This window comes from Physeter macrocephalus, chromosome 2 (assembly GCF_002837175.3).
Source record: "Physeter macrocephalus isolate SW-GA chromosome 2, ASM283717v5, whole genome shotgun sequence".
NCBI lineage: Eukaryota > Metazoa > Chordata > Mammalia > Artiodactyla > Physeteridae > Physeter > Physeter macrocephalus.
Window position 1 is genome coordinate 132,359,848 of NC_041215.1, and position 8,196 is coordinate 132,368,043.

An 8,196-nucleotide genomic window follows, 5' to 3' on the forward strand; every position below is an offset into this window, starting at 1 on the left:
GGCAAGCCAAGACAAATTCTTTTTCATATATACAACTCACCAACAAAAGCATTTCAAAGCCAAAATATTAAATTCCTCAGATGAATTAAAATGAAAGAGGACATTTATGAAAGCTCAGTAGTAAGAATATGGAGATAAGCTGAAAGAAAACCAGAAAAAAATTTTTTCCAAGAAAAAGTCTACTAGTATAAAATTAATTGAAGAACTAGTCTGAAAGGTCAAAGCTGAGGAATAAAAAACTCAGCACAGAAAGTTCTACACGTGTAAAATGCTATAAAAGATATACAAACAAGTTAGTTGAACAGTCCCTGAGGAATTTAAAACTAGGCTGGACAACACAGAAATCATTAAGAGGAATTCTTTACCATTGAAAACAACGTGAGTTAATACACTGCTTCCACGTTATATTCCTGAATGACTTGTGTCTAAATTTCAAAGGAAATTCATTTCCCTACATTTTCAAATATTCTGAATTCAAAGATCCTCTTCTTAGCAATTCCTTTTGAAAAATCCTGTTATCATCAATCTCATTTAAAAACTTTTACTTTTGAGAAAGCTATTTCATGACAGTTTCCTGAAATACATTATATGAGCATCCTGAATTTTCCAAATTGGGGGAGGGGAAGGGTGTCATGTTGGAGGAAAGAGGTGTGGAAAAAGACTCCAGGACAACTGAATAACCCCGCTCATCTCAGAACCCGTGAGCTGGGTACACACTCCCTACTGGGTTCCCCTGCGATCACGCCTCTCTGTCTAGGCTTAGCCTCCATCCTCTTCCCAGCCACACCTGATCGGCTCCCACTTCAGTTTCTGCCTCAGGGGCTTTGCCCTCGCTTCCCTAGCCTGGAGCACTCCTCCTCCAGAGAGCCACAGGAATAGATCCTTTACCTGTGTCAGGTCTTCCCTCATATATTAGCTTCTCCCCGTGGCCTTCCCAGGGCACTCCACCTAAAATTAACCCCTCCCCCAGCTCCCTATTATCCTATTACCCTGCCTCATTTTTTTCCCACATCACTTATCACTACACTATATATCTTACCTAAGTATGTATTTATCTGTCTAGGAATGAGCTCCATGGAAACAGGAATTTTTGGTCTGTTTTGCTCCCAGCACCCACCAGTGTAGTAGGATCTCAATATTCTTCAAACAAATAAATGCACAAATGAAAGAATAAATAAACGGAAGCATATAGTCCCTTCTCCCTCCTCAGTCTCAAAATCCGAAAATGCTTTGTCCAGTATAGAAAAGGTTCAAAGCCCTTTCTTTTCTAGTGAATCACCATCATCACCAGTGTATTCCCCAGTATTAAATGTCAAAAAGATTGTGACATTTCTCCGGATACATACCACTTTTACTTTTTTTTTCTAGTGTCTTCTACTGACGTAACATTTGATGTAACAGGAAAGTACATATTCGAGCACTCTGAAAGCTGCTACACTAACTAGTTAAAACACATAAAAACACCAATAAATGAGACAACGCTTTGTGTTCTATCCAAAACAGACAAACTCTGAAAGGCCAGAGCTGCAAATATTAGAAAGATGAAAGTTAATGTTCAGAAAGGATGACAATTTTTTTTTAATCTAAGAAATCACTAGATTCTAAAAAGGAAATACTATGTAAGGAAAGACTATCTTCCATGCATACAAACTGGGAATCAAAACTGCCTACAATCCAAGGTATTTAACATTGACTAAGTATAATCCAAGGTATACAACACTGGATAAGAATCTGTTCACAGGTTCTGGCCCCTTCCTCAATTTCTTGCAAGTTAAACTGAAATACTTACCTTTCTTACAGAGAAATTAGGTGTGCTTAAGTGCTCTTTCAGGGAAAGAAAAAATTAAAAAAAAAACAAAAAACAAAAAACAGTGCTAGATAAATGCAAAGCAACGTTACTGTTTCCCAAACACAGTCACACAACCTGCTTTCTTGACACCCCCCTTCTCTGGTCGCTTGGTTTATGTTTCAGCCACAAAACTGAAATATTCTGAGTGCTTCGCGGGGAACTACTGTCACTTAAGGCTAATGCCCATTTCAACCTGATGCGAACGTTCGGGTCCCAAAGCTGCCATGGGTTCTACCTTCCCAACCTCCGTCCCAGGTTCCGATCATGGATCCACCTGGCTTCAGGCCTGGTCCAGACCCAGTCCTCTCGCCACGGAAGGAATCTCCCCAGTGCAGATGCTCGGTGAGGAAGGCAAGGGCGCATCTCCCAGAGACCAGGTGTGGGGAGGAACGCGGGCAGGAACAGCTGTCTGACCGCAGCAGCTGTTACCCCGGGCACCCCGAGGCTGGGCGGGTGGCTGGCCCCGAAGACCAGGTAGCAGAAGGCGAGCCGTCGGCCCCTAAGCAAGCCGGCCTGACACTGTCCATCCCACCACCCTCTTCCCTTCCTCGGCTCCCCCTGCGATGCCAACGGGCCCCGGAAGAAGGGGCTCTCCAGCTCGGCGGCCGAGACGTGCCCGGGGCCGGCTTGCCCCCGGCCGGGGAGTCACTCCGACCCCGCACCTGAAGTGTCCCTTCGCCTGACGCCCGAGCCGGCCGCGGCGACTGCCGGGCGGCCTGGGGGTGTCCATGCGGCTGGGCCGGGTCAGGCCGGAGCGGCGGGGACGCGAGCGCGGGCGGCAGGCCCGGGAGACCCAGGCGGGACTGCGGAGCCGGGGCGCGGAGCGGAGCCGGGCAGGGGAGCGAGACCGAGTCACTGGTTACCTGCGGTCCGGGACAGGGAGTCTCTCAGAACCCAAGTCAGTCCTCAGCCTCAACAACACAAGATGGCCGACACGTCCCCACGCACGTCACGTGACAGCGTGCTCATTCCGCCACGCCCCCTGCTCTGCCCTCGCCCCGCCTCCCCTCCCTCCCAGCTCCTCCAGCTTCCCACGACATCCTTCCTTTCCGCAGCCTCCCTCCCCTCTTTCCCGGGCACGCCCCTGCCCGAGCCCCGGATGTCACGCTGGAGGAGGGCGGGGCCGCGGCAGGGCGCAGGCGCCTGCGGGTCCTTTGGCCGGCGCTCCCTGCCTGCCCTTGAGTTGAGTAGAGTTGGTGTCCAGAGCTGGAGGTGGGCCAAGCGCCGTGTGACTCACCGTCCTATGCGCCCAATCCAGAGCCCATTGGCAGTTCAAAAAGCTCTGCATCATTTAGGAGCTGATTTTCCACACCAGAACTTTTCCACAGGTTTTTATCCAGCATTTTCCTGCCCGTTTGCCATCCTAGAGGAAATAGGGAAGTGACAAAAGCTGAGGTTCAGAGCAGTTTGTCTACTTGTTAACGGTTCCGGAAGAACTGAGAATTCATTCTAGATTCTTGGAATGTGACAGCAGGGGAGGACTTTAGAGCTCCAGCTCCGTCCTAGTGCATCCGGGACTATAATTCTTTGACCTAAAAACCTCCCAACTGGGGGTTGCCAAATGAAATACAGGCCACCAGCGATATCAGGGACATACTTAACACTAAAAAATTATTCATCGTTTTCCTGAAATTCAATTTTAACTGGGCGCCCTGTATTTTTTTTATACATATAAATTTATTTATTTATTTAACTTTATTTTTGGCTGCGTTTGGTCTTTGTTGCTGCGCGCGGGCTTTCTCTAGTTTCAGCGAGCGGGGGCTACTCTTCGTTGCGGTGCGCGGGCTTCTCACTGCGGTGGCTTCTCTTGTGGAGCACAGGCTCTAGGCGCCTGGGCTTCAGTAGTTGTGGCACGTGGGCTCAGTAGTTGTGGCTCGCCGGCTCTAAAGCGCAGGCTCGGTAGTTGTGGCGCAGGTGCTTAGCTGCTCCGCGGCATGTGGGATCTGCCCGGACCAGGGCTCGAACCTGTGTCCCCTACTCTTAACCACTGCGCCGCCAGGGAAGTCCGGGCGCCCTGTATTATTATTTGGTACATCTGGCAACTGTACTCTTCTCAGGTCATCCTGTTCTTTTCTTGTGCCTCCAACCTCTCCCTTATTTATGGTATCCTTCCCATTAGCTTTTAAAAATACTCAAATATCTTTCGTCTTAAAAGTTAATGTTAAAAACTCCAATTCCCCCTCCAACAACCTCCCTACCTCTCTGTTCCCTTTCAAAGCCAAACAGCACAAAAGAGGTGTGTATAAGCACTTTCCTGATTCCCATACCGGGCAAGCAATCATCGACCATTCTAATGTGGCTTCTATACTGACCCATCCACCAATTGCTTGCTCTAAGGACACCTCAAGCTACAGGTGGATAACTGGAATTTTTCAGTCCTCATCTTGACTTAGTGCTTTCCCGTCTTCATTGTGACTGACCACTCCCTACTTTCTGAAATACGTTCTCCCTTGACCTTTATGCTGTCTCTTGCTGCTCAAAGTGATCAATGGACCAGCAGTATCAGCCTCACTTGGAAGCTTGTTATAAACACAGAATCTTGAACAGATCCTTCACGGTCCCATTCTGCTGAACTCTAGAATCACCCACATTGCTCCCCTCCCTTTCCTCTGTCCCCTTAATTTAATGCTCCGGATATGCCCATCTTTGAAGGTCCTCAAATATGCTAAAATTTGCTTTAGCCCTTGCACATGCTGTTTCCTCTTGTCATGATGCCATTCCCAACGCTTACACCATTTCTCACCAACCTGCATGACTCCCGCTCATCTTTAAAAGCCTAAATCATGTGTTATTGATGTGGCTTATCATGCCACATCTCTGATGCTATGCCACCTGTGCTGGTAATTTTATATATGTATAAAATATACATATACAAAATTATATATATGGAATAATTTACCTATAGTAAATTTAGTATTTTTAGTATGCAGTTTTGCAACTTTTGACACATTTATACAGGTGTGTATAACTACTACTAAAATCAAGGTACAGAATAGTCTTATTGCCCACAAAAGTTCCCCCAATGATCCTTTGTAGTCACCCCTAACACCCACTTCCAGCCCCTGAAAACATTGTTCTGTTTTCTGTCCTTATAATTTTGCCTTATGATGTCATATAGATAAAACCATAGAGCATATATAGCCTTTTGAGACTGGCTGCTTTCACTTAGCATCGTACATTTGAGATTCAGCCACACTGTTGCACGTTTCAGTACTTTCTTCTTTTTTATTGCTGAGTAGTATTTCCTTGTATGTATGCACTATATTTGTTCATCCATTCCCCAGTTGAGGGACATTTGGATTGTTTCCATTTGGGGAGATTATGAATAAAGCTGCTGTATTCACATGCTGGTATTTGTGTGAACAAAGGTTTTTATTTCACTTGGGTAAATACCTAGGAATGAAATTGATGGTTATGTGGCAAATGTTTGTTTAACTTTGTCAGAAACTGCCAAACCATTTTCCAGAGCGCCTTAGCCATAATTTTAGCCCTAAAGTATAAGCTTTCAGAGAGCAGGAAACAAATTTAAGGCATGATGACGATGGTGATGATAAAAGCTAACGGAATCCCATGCTTTGAACCATTACACATACTGCATTATTCAACTTTGCATCCTCAGCAGCTGGCATTGTCCAGGTACACAATAGATACTCAAAAAATACCTATAAAATCAAATAAATTCTTGATTACCCACTCCTCAGGAAGGGCGCTTTTCTTCTTTTATTCACTCTGACTCTCCTATGTTTCATCAAATAGTAGTTGTAAAATTACAGCAGTAGACTCTGCCTGCCCTATTCAGGGATAATAACAAAGTTTCAGCTTTATTGTAACATTGATAGAAGCAGAGAAGTTGAAAATAATAGCTCATTAGGGGGAGGGAGGAGTAAGAGTTTAGCTCAAAATAAATTTAATTTGTAAGGAACGCCGGTTGATCGACTGTGACAGATATATTTTTCTAAAGAAAATACAACATCCGTTCAACAACATGTGTTCAACATACTCCTATAGAACCTTGCCACTACCCTCTCTAGAGGTGGTCCGATTCCCCTCCCCTCAAGCCCTTATAACCAATAGACCGTGGTGGAAGTGAAATGAGATGACTTCCAATGCTAGACCATAAAGGCTATAGAGCTTGTTTGCTCACAGCCTCTTTTGAAGCAAGAGCTGACGTAGGGTTAAGTCCAAATGCCCTGAGGGTGCCATTCTGCAAGGAAACCCAAACAACAAGGAGAGGCCCAAGTAACTGGCCCCATCAATAGCCCCAACTAAAGTCCCAGCATCAACAGTCATACACTTGAGTGAAAATTGCCACCAGATGATGCCAGCCCCAGCTGTCGAGTCACACCCGGGCATCCAAGCCCAAGACATCATGAAGCAGAGACAAGCATCCTCACTGTGCCTTGTCTGAATTCCTGATCCACCGAATCCATGAGCATAATAAAATAGTTGTTTTAAGCCACTAAATATTGGGATAATTTGTTACACATCAATAGTGACTAGAACATCATCGTTATAGATTGAACTGTGTCCCCCCAAAAGATATGCTGGCCTCCTAACCTCAGAATGTACCCCAGGATGTGACCTTATTTGTAGATAGGGTTGTGAGGTAATTAAGCTAAAATGAAGTCATTAGGGTGGGCCAAAATTCAATATGACAGGTGTCCTTATAAAAAGAGTATATTTATACACAGACATGCATGCATAGAGCGAGAACTCCATGTGAAGATGAAGGTAGGAAACCAGGTGATATTTCTACACCCCAAGGAACACCAAAGATTGCCAGCAAACCCCCAGAGGCTGGGAGAGAGGCATAGAACAGGTTCTTCCTCACAGCCCTCTGAAGGAACCAACCTGGCCAACACCTTGATCTTGGGCTTCTATCATCCAGAACTGTGAGACAGTGAAAGTCTGTTAAGCCACACAGTTGGTGGTACTTTGTTACAGCAGCCCTAGCAAACTAATACAATCATCCAACAATTTAAAGAGGCAGTTTGGGGCTTCCCTGGTGGCGCAGTGGTTGAGAGTCCGCCTGCCGATGCAGGGGACGCGGGCTCGTGCCCCGGTCCGGGAAGATCCCACATGCCACGGAGCGGCTGGGCCCGTGAGCCGTGGCTGCTGAGCCTGCGCGTCCGGAGCCTGTGCTCCGCAACGGGAGAGGCCGCAACAGTGAGAGGCCCGCGTACCGCAAAAAAAAAAAATAATAATAATAAATAAAAATAAAGAGGCAGTTTGAAATGAAGGAGATTAGAGGGGGTCAGAGCTAAAAATCTGAGAGTCACCCATAGAGAGGAGATCTTTGAAATCCTGGGGAATCACTGCAACTGCAGTGATTCCCAGCAACTGCAGAGAGGAAAAGTATGGAGTTAAGGCAGGCTCTTGGGAAGAAAAGGTGTAGCTGGTGGACAGAGAGAAGTTACAGGTAGGACCAGGTAGAAGCAGGAACCAGTCTCAGAACAGAGGAAGGAAGAGATTGATGGGCGATGACAAATCTGCAGAGTTATCAAGGAGTCTGGGACTGGGGACCAGAGGTGTCTATGGAGCAGGGAGAACAGAAGGTTAGGAAAGAGTAGGTGATGAAGAAGGGAGGACGCAGAAATTTGAAAGTGGATAAAAAAGGAGGATGGATTCATCAGTGGAGAGGGCAGTACCGCTCAGACTGGTACCCTAAATAATAGCGTTGGGCACACAGCTGAAAAGCAAAGAGAAAACACCAGGAAGAGAGTGTGGCAAGAGAGCGAGCCAGGGAGCACAGCAAACATCAAGGAAAAGCTGCTCAGATGATAACTATGGAAACAGATCCACTTTTATGTTTGAAAACATTTTTTATTATAAAAGTACTCGCATATTTTAAATTATTTTTTTTAATTTCCAACCTCCAGATGTTTACCAAGAAAATTAAATCATAAAAACTGTCTTGGAATACAGGAGGATGCCCCACGATGTGTGCCAAAATGTTATTCGTTTTCTCCTGAGTCTTGCATATTTAGGATTTCATACTTTCACTGTCCCAAAGAGTTTCCACATGCATGTTCAACTGCTCTTCTCACTTTCTTTCCGGTCAGAGAGTCCCCTCTCTTTTTTAGTAACTGTTACTAACAGTTGCAATAGTAAAGCAGTGCATGTTTACAGTTTGAAATTTTTTTAGAGTTCAAAAACATATAAAGGAAAAAATTTAAATCCCCCCCCAGACCTACCCAGGACCCTTAGTTTCTCTCCCCTTTCAGGTAACCCACTGGTGACAGTTTCTTGTATGGCTTTCTCCAAAATGTTGTATAAATAACAAGCACGATGTACTTCCTAGTTCTCAGCACCACCAAGAGCTGAGGATACAAGCAGTTTGACCCAAA

At 45.5% G+C, this 8,196-nt stretch overlaps 1 protein-coding gene across 5 annotated transcripts in view; it reads right to left on the reverse strand.

Annotated features, from left to right (window-relative positions):
* Nucleotides 1-2,807, reverse strand: part of GIGYF2 (GRB10 interacting GYF protein 2) — a 128,762-nt gene extending 125,955 nt beyond the window's left edge. For 4 of the 5 annotated variants that reach the window (XR_003677897.1, XR_003677898.2, XM_007125031.4 and 1 more), the window contains exon 1: nucleotides 2,713-2,807. The gene's annotated coding sequence lies outside the window, so the exon portion shown is untranslated. The remainder of the gene's footprint in view (nucleotides 1-2,712) is intronic. The other variant, XM_028482720.2, reaches the window with a different exon arrangement.
* Nucleotides 2,808-8,196: the final 5,389 nt, after the last annotated feature.